Here is a 9,114-nt window from a genome sequence, read left to right as displayed (position 1 = left end):
TAAAACCTAGCGAAGAAGAAGTAAAAATTATTATCGATAGCATTGGCACTAGAGTTTGGAATTGTGGGTGTCAAGGATCTTTGGATAACGTCTCTCTCTCGAGTTGCACAAGTTTCGCATTTTTGGATTTTTCCAAGCAGAAGAAGAATTCGTAACTAGATACGATGGGAGAGGTGGGAAGATGATGATTCTTGGCACTATGATGATTTTGGACTGACTCTCTTTTCTCTCTGACCTAGTTGGCATGGTTTAAAAAACTTGAAAGTTGTTGTGTGAAAACGATAGGAGGATATAAAAAGATGTTCACTTTTTGGATACAAATGATTTTATTTGTGCTTCGTTTGGAATTTTATTTAAAGAATTTAAAAAAAAAATGTGTCATTTTGTTGTTAGGGATTTGTATCTTAAATTTAATGGAGATTAAAAAGTCCTTCCTTTGCACAATAATATAGAGAAAACGTGGGGTATTAGTTTTCATTTCCAGTTTTAAATTAAAGTTAAGGATGGATTTATAAATTTTGTGTGTTCTTTTATTTTACTTTGTTTGTTTGTTTTTTCTTTCCTGTTGGAAAGTCCTCTCGTAAACAAAATAAATGAAACTCGAGTTATGAAATAAAAAGGAAGAATGTTTGTATATAATTTTTAAAATAAAACAGTTATTTTGGATATGTGGGCAACCAGGATATGAGTGAATATTTTAATACCTAGAAATATTTTATTTTGTGGATTGTATTATTATTTGTGAAAATATTCCCAAACAAATACCTCAAACTGATAAATAATATAAAATCTATGATAAACAACAAAATTTGGTATCAATATTTTATTTATGGTTTAAAGTAAACAAATAATATCATATACTTGCCTTCAAAAACTATTGATCACTCAAATTTGCGACACAAATCTATATATCGAGCCAACGACTCAGATATGCGACACAAATTAGCGATTTAAGTATGCTACTCAAATCTGGGACACAAAATTGAAACTCAAACCTGCGACTTTTTAGAAACTCAGGTTGGTTTCTCTTCCAAATTAGCTTTAAGGTTATTTAATTTGCCCGCTTCATCAACCCCAAATTGCTAAAATATTAAATTGGGCGCAAGTACATTAACATTTAAAAGATCGAGGAAATTAATTCACATTGTGACCCGGCAAAACGCTACATGCAATACAACGCCCACACACATCGCGAAAAAAAAAAACATAAAACATCACACCTAGGGGCGTAGTACCATACAAAAATAAAAACAAAATAATTTATATAGGAGGATTTTTCTATAAATAGGGCCACACCACACCCACATTATTCAGTTCGTCTGTGGTTGTCGACAAGTGAACATCAGTAACCAGCTCCTGGAGTCGGTGAGTAAATTGGGACACGTCCGGGACATGTCCGGGACATGTCCGGGATATGTCCGGGACAAGTTCGGGACATGTCCCCTACGTCCAGGACACGTCCGGGACATGTCCAGGACAAGTCCGGGGCATGTCCGGGACATGTCCGGGACACGTTCGGGACATGCCCCCTACGTGTCCCCTACGTCCGGGACATGTCCGGGACACGTAGGGGACATGTCCGGGACATGTCCGGGACACGTCCGGGACACGTAGGGGACATGTCCGGGACACGTCCAGGATATGTCCGGGACACGTCCGGGACATGTCCGGGACAAGTCCGGGACACGTCTGGGGCATGTCCGTTACATGTCCGGGACACGTTCGGGACATGTCCCCTACGTGTCCCCTACGTCCGGGACATGTACGGGACATGTCCGGGACACGTAGGGGACATGTCCGGGACATGTCCGGGGCATGTCCGGGACATGTCCGGGACACGTTCGGGACATGTCCCCTACGTATCCCCTACGTCCGGGACATGTCCGGGACACGTAGAGGACATGTCCGGGACACGTCCGGGACACGTCCGGGACACGTAGGGGACATGTCCAGGATATGTCCGGGACACGTCCGGGACATGTCCGGGACACGTCCGGGACATGTCCGGGACACGTCCGGGACATGTCCGGGACACGTAGGGGATAGTCCGGGACACGTAGGGGACATGTCCGGGACATGTAAAGGACATGTTCGGGACACGTCCGGGACATGTCCGGAACACGTTGGGGACATGTCCGGGACACGTAGGGGACATGTCCGGGACACGTCCAGGATATGTCCGGGACACGTAAGGGACATATCCGGGACATGTAGGGGACATGTCCGAGACACGTCCGGGACACGTAGGAGACATGTCCGGGACATGTCCGAGACACGTCCGGGACACGTAGGAGACATGTCCGGGACATGTCCGGGACACGTCCGGGACATGTCCGGGACACGTCCGGGACACGTCCGGGACATGTCCGGGACATGTCCGGGACACGTAGGGGACATGTCCGGGACACGTCCGGGACATGTCCGGGACATGTCCCGGACGTAGGGGACACGTAGGGGACATGTCCCGAACGTGTCCCGGATATGTCCGGGACATGTCCGGGACATGTCCGGGACAAGTCCGGGACACGTCCGGGGCATGTCCGGGACATGTCCGGGACACGTTCGGGACATGTCCCCTACGTGTCCCCTACGTCCGGGACATGTCCGGGACATGTCCGGGACACGTAGGGGACATGTCCGGGACACGTCCAGGATATGTCCGGGACATGTCCGGGACATGTCCGGGACACGTCCGGGACACGTAGGGGACATGTCCGGGACATGCCCGGGACACGTCCAGGATATGTCCGGATTACGTCCGGGACATGTCCGGGACACGTCCGGGACATGTCCGGAACACGTAGGGGACATGTCCGGGACACGTAGGGGACATGTCCGGGACATGTCCAGGACATGTTCGGGACACGTCCGGGACATGTCCGGAACACGTTGGGGACATGTCCGGGACACGTAGGGGACATGTCCGGGACATGTCCGGGACACGTCCGGGACACGTCCGGGACATGTCCGGGACATGTCCGGGACACGTAGGGGACATGTCCGGGACACGTCCGGGACATGTCCGGGACATGTCCGGGACACGTCCGGGACATGTCCGGGACATGTCCGGGACAAGTCCGGGACATGTCCGGAACACGTTGGGGACATGTCCGGGACACGTAGGGGACATGTTCGGGACATGTCCGGGACACGTCCGGGACACGTCCGGGACATGTCCGGGACATGTCCGGGACACGTCCGGAACAAGTTGGGGACATGTCCGGGACACGTAGGGGACATGTCCGGGACACGTCCGGGACACGTCCGGGACACGTCCGGGACATGTCCGGGACATGTCCGGGACACGTAGGGGACATGTCCGGGACACGTCCGGGACATGTCCGGGACATGTCCGGGACACGTAGGGGACATGTCCGGGACACGTCCGGGACATGTCCGGGACATGTCCGGGACACGTCCGGGACACGTAGGGGACACGTCCGGGACATGTCCGGGACACGTCCGGGACATGTCCGGGACACGTAGGGGACATGTCCGGGACATGTCCGGGACACGTCCGGGACATGTCTGGGACACGTAGGGGACATGTCCGGGACATGTCCGGGACACGTCCGGGACACGTAGGGGACATGTCCGGGACACGTTGGGGACATGTCCGGAACACGTTGGGGACATGTCCGGGACACGTAGGGGACACGTCCGGGACATGTCCAGGACATGTTCGGGACACGTCCGGGACATGTCCGGAACACGTTGGAGACATGTCCGGGACACGTAGGGGACATGTCCGGGACATGTCCGGGACACGTAGGGGACATGTCAGTTACACGTCCGGGACATGTCCGGGACACGTCCGGGACATGTCCCGGACGTGACCCGGGACATTTCCGGGTCATGTCCGGGACATGTGCGGGACATGTCCGGGACACGTAGGGGACATGTCCGGGACACGTCCGGGACATGTCCGGGACATGTCCAGGACACTTAGGGGACATGTCCGGGACACGTCCGGGACATGTCCGGGACACGTAGGGGACATTTCAAGGACACGTCCGGGACATGTCCGGGACAAGTAGGAGACATGTCCGGGAGACGTCCGGGACATGTCTGGGACATGTCCGACACACGTAGGGGACATGTCCGGGACATGTCCGGAACACGTAAGGGACATGTCCGGGACACGTAGGGGACACGTCCGGGACTAGTCCGGGACACTTAGTTCCGGACATGTCCCGGACGTGTCCGGGACTTGTCTGGGACATGTCCGGGACACGTCCGATACATGTCCGGGACACGTCCGATACATGTCCGGGACACGTCCGGGACATGTCCGGGACACGTAGGGGACATGTCCGGGACATGTCCGGGACACGTAGAGGACATGTCCGGGACACGTAGGGGACATGTCCGGGACACGTCCGGGACATGTCCGGGACATGTCCGGGATATGTCCGGGACATGTCCGGAACATGTCCGGGACATGTCCGGGACATGTCTGGGTCATGTCCGGAAATGTCTGGGAATCCTTTTCCTGGAAAGGCATGGCGAAGTCTCCAAACTCATTCAGCTTCTGCTGTTTTTGCTGGCTGGTTTGGTTGCTGCATGCTTCGTTTCTTATGAATGAATTGCACCAGGACACACTGCTGCTCACTCAACGAATTGAAGAAAAACATGCAGCTGAGGTGATTTTTCTGGATTGCTGCAATTCGTTTTGTTCTTATTCACCTGGATAAAGTTATGCAGTGTTCTTGAAATAGAACTTGCTCCCTAGGGTTCAATATGAAAGTTAGGGGAGGATGAACAAAAAAAAGCAAGCAACAAACCAAGCAGAGAGTAACTTTAAGTTGTAGGATAGTTGAGTGGAAAATGCTGCTGGTTGTTGTTTCTAGATGGACAATTTCTTTGTGAGTGTGTGTGTGTTTTGTTTGTGTGTTCTTGAATAAATGCAATTGCTACTCATACATATACAAATATTTTATTATATATAAGTGAAGAAAAAAGTAAAAACTTTTTTGTGTTGAAAAGTTGAATTTTGTGAGTTTTATAATTTGAAATTAATTCATTTAGATATATTTTTCATAATTGCATTTGATGATTGCTGGCTGGCAAACGGAAAATTGTGTTGTGAAGGATTCTCATTTTAAGGAAATAAATGCAATTAAGAAGTTTTAATTGTTGCAGTAACAAAAAATAAAAGTAATTTTTTAATTAGAATTGAATTTAAAGGTCCTCGATAAGATATGCATAGAAGCAAGTTAAAAATTTAATACAAATTTAATAAAAATTTAACTATAAATTCAGGACTAAATGACTTTTATATTTTTGTTTTAAAGGAGACTGTGCAAATTTGTTGCTGGCTGTATCCATGTAATAGAGACCCTAGGATATAATGGCCCAGTAAGATGCAGATCACAAGACCCGGGCATGTCCCGGACGTGTCCCGGACATGTCCCGGACGTGTCCCGCACATGTCCCGGACATGACCCGGAAATGTATCAGACATTTCCGGACATGTCCCGGAGGTGTCCCGTACATGTTCCGGACATGTCCCGGACATATCCCGGACATGTCCCGGACATATCCCGGACATGTCCCCTACGTATCCCGGACATGTCCCGGACGTGTCCCGGACATGTCCCGGACATGTACCCTACGTATCCCGGACATGTCCCGGACGTGTCCCGGACATGTCCCGGACATGTCCCCTACGTATCCCGGACATGTCCCGGTCGTGTCCCGGACATGTCCCGTACATGTACCCTACGTGTTCCGGACATGTCCCGGAGGTGTCCCGTACATGTTCCGGACATGTCCCGGACATGTCCCCTACGTATCCCGGACATGTCCCGGACGTGTCCCGGACATGTTCCGGTCGTGTCCCGGACATGTTCCGGTCGTGTCCCGGACATGTCCCGGACAAGTCCTGGACATGTCCCGGTCGTGTCCTGGACATGTCCCGGACGTGTCCCGGACGTGCCTCGGACGTGTCTCGGGCATGTCCCGGACATGACCCGGAAATGTCCCAGACACTTCCGGACATGACCCAGACATGTCCCGGACATGTCCCAGAGGTGTCCCGGACACGTCCGGGACATGTCCGGGACATGTTCCGGACGTGTCCCGGACATGTCCCGGACAAGTCCTGGACATGTCTAGGTCGTGTCCGGGACATGTCCGGGACATGTCTGGGTCATGTCCGGAAATGTCTGGGACATTTCCGGGTCATGTACGGGACATGTGCGGGACATGTCCGGGACACGACCTAGACATGTCCAGGACTTGTCCGGGACATGTCCGGGACACGTCCGGAACATGTCCCGGACATGTCCCGGACGTGTCCGGGACACCTCTGGGACATGTCCGGGACATGTCTGGGTCATGTCCGGAAGTGTCTGGGACATTTCCGGGGCATGTCCGGGACATGCCCGAGACACGTCCGAGGCACGTCCGGGACACGTCCGGGACATGTCCAGGACACGACCGGGACATGTCCAGGACTTGTCCGGGACATGTCCGGGACACGACCGGAACATGTCCGGGACACGACCGGAACATGTCCGGGACACGTCCGGGACATGTCCGGGATACGTAGGGGACATGTCCGGGACATGTCCGGAACATGTACGGGACACCTCCGGGACATGTCCGGAACACGTAGGGTACATGTACGGGACATGTCCGGGACACGACCGGGACATGTCCGGGATACGTAGGGGACATGTCCGGGACATGTCCGGGACACGTCCGGGACATGTCCGGGATACGTAGGGTACATGTCCGGGACATGTCCGGGACACGTCCGGGACATGTCCGGGATACGTAGGGGACATGTCCGGGATATGTCCGGGACATGTCCGGGATATGTCCGGGACATGTCCGGAACATGTACGGGACACCTCCGGGACATGTCCGGAAATGTCTGATACATTTCCGGGTCATGTCCGGGACATGTGCGGGACACGTCCGGGACATGTCCGGGACACGTCCGGGACATGCCCGGGTCTTGTGATCTGCATCTTACTGGGCCATTATATCCTAGGGTCTCTATTACATGGATACAGCCAGCAACAAATTTGCACAGTCTCCTTTAAAACAAAAATATAAAAGTCATTTAGTCCTGAATTTATAGTTAAATTTTTATTAAATTTGTATTAAATTTTTAACTTGCTTCTATGCATATCTTATCGAGGACCTTTAAATTCAATTCTAATTAAAAAATTACTTTTATTTTTTGTTACTGCAACAATTAAAACTTCTTAATTGCATTTATTTCCTTAAAATGAGAATCCTTCACAACACAATTTTCCGTTTGCCAGCCAGCAATCATCAAATGCAATTATGAAAAATATATCTAAATGAATTAATTTCAAATTATAAAACTCACAAAATTCAACTTTTCAACACAAAAAAGTTTTTACTTTTTTCTTCACTTATATATAATAAAATATTTGTATATGTATGAGTAGCAATTGCATTTATTCAAGAACACACAAACAAAACACACACACACTCACAAAGAAATTGTCCATCTAGAAACAACAACCAGCAGCATTTTCCACTCAACTATCCTACAACTTAAAGTTACTCTCTGCTTGGTTTGTTGCTTGCTTTTTTTTGTTCATCCTCCCCTAACTTTCATATTGAACCCTAGGGAGCAAGTTCTATTTCAAGAACACTGCATAACTTTATCCAGGTGAATAAGAACAAAACGAATTGCAGCAATCCAGAAAAATCACCTCAGCTGCATGTTTTTCTTCAATTCGTTGAGTGAGCAGCAGTGTGTCCTGGTGCAATTCATTCATAAGAAACGAAGCATGCAGCAACCAAACCAGCCAGCAAAAACAGCAGAAGCTGAATGAGTTTGGAGACTTCGCCATGCCTTTCCAGGAAAAGGATTCAAATTCAACTTATCATTTGACTTCAATCATTTTTGTGCAACAAATTTGAATTATTTAAATGGGAAATGGATGAAACTATTCTGCACTTTCGAGACCAGCTGATGCACGCTCCTCATTCGCCCCCTCCTGAGCTCCAGGCGGTGAATGTTCAACGAAGCAAACATACAAAAATGATGAACCACAACCGTTTGCATTGTGTATCAATGATAACAAAACTAGGACCTGAGGCGATAGAAGCAGGAGCAGGAGAAGGATTCAGGATCAGTCGCATCATAGCTATTTAACTTGAGTTATTAAAGTTCTTAACAAAATTGCAAACTCAGCTAAGTGGACAATGAGTGGTGGGAAGTTTGGTCATGTGGGAGGGTTGATGGAGGAGTGAGTTCCCGACTTGGATATGAATGTGGACGGACACAGTTGTTGCTACGGCTTTTGGATATGATGATGATCAACTTTTATTTTGCATAGAAAACCAAAAGAGATGCAGAGATACACAATTTACCTCGAAGTGTTTTTAACTGAAAACAGATAGTTTTCTTGGGTTTTGTATAAATTATATTTTCGTTGTTTGTTTTTATGGTTATTTATGGTTTTGCAAGTTTTCATTTTATTTGTTTGCAGCAGGACGGGAAGTGTTGTCCGATTTTTTTTTTGTTGAGGCAGAACTTTGAAAGAGTATCAACTTGGAGTTGTAAATTTGCAAAAAAGTTTTTTTACTTTTTTTTTTTTTAGGAAATAATTATAAGTTTCTGTTGTAGTTCTTCCTCTGTTTACTTTAGAAAGCATTTTACTGCATAACAACATGTCTATTAATTAAAATTAGTGTTTTTGATTTCTAACCAAGGAAAAAAAAAATGAGATATATATAAATGGAGATGAAATTGAACCAAACTTAATACTGGCAACCGTAGGGTTACCAGCAGATGTCATAACTTTTGAAAAAAAAAAATTACTTTTTACTTGCAATATTTTAAACCAAAGGGCAAGTTAAGGATTCGTAAAAAAAGTTATGCATAAAAAAAAAAAAAAAAATTGAGATCTGCCTTAGCGATTAACTTCAAACTTGGTGTATATAGAGTTTTTTTGGAGTGGGTTTTTTTGGAGGAAATTTTTTAAGGAAAAAAAAAAAAAACAACGGCTCCTCCAATATTCCAATTTTGGAAAAGTTTAATATTTGTAAGAGGCTTGGGAAAAAATTAACGAGAAACAATAAAGTATTCTTAAGTTGCCGTGATATTACCTATACACTGAGGGA

This window comes from Episyrphus balteatus, chromosome 2 (assembly GCF_945859705.1).
Source record: "Episyrphus balteatus chromosome 2, idEpiBalt1.1, whole genome shotgun sequence".
Taxonomy (NCBI): Eukaryota; Metazoa; Arthropoda; class Insecta; order Diptera; family Syrphidae; genus Episyrphus; species Episyrphus balteatus.
Note: the sequence above shows the minus strand (reverse complement) of the source record.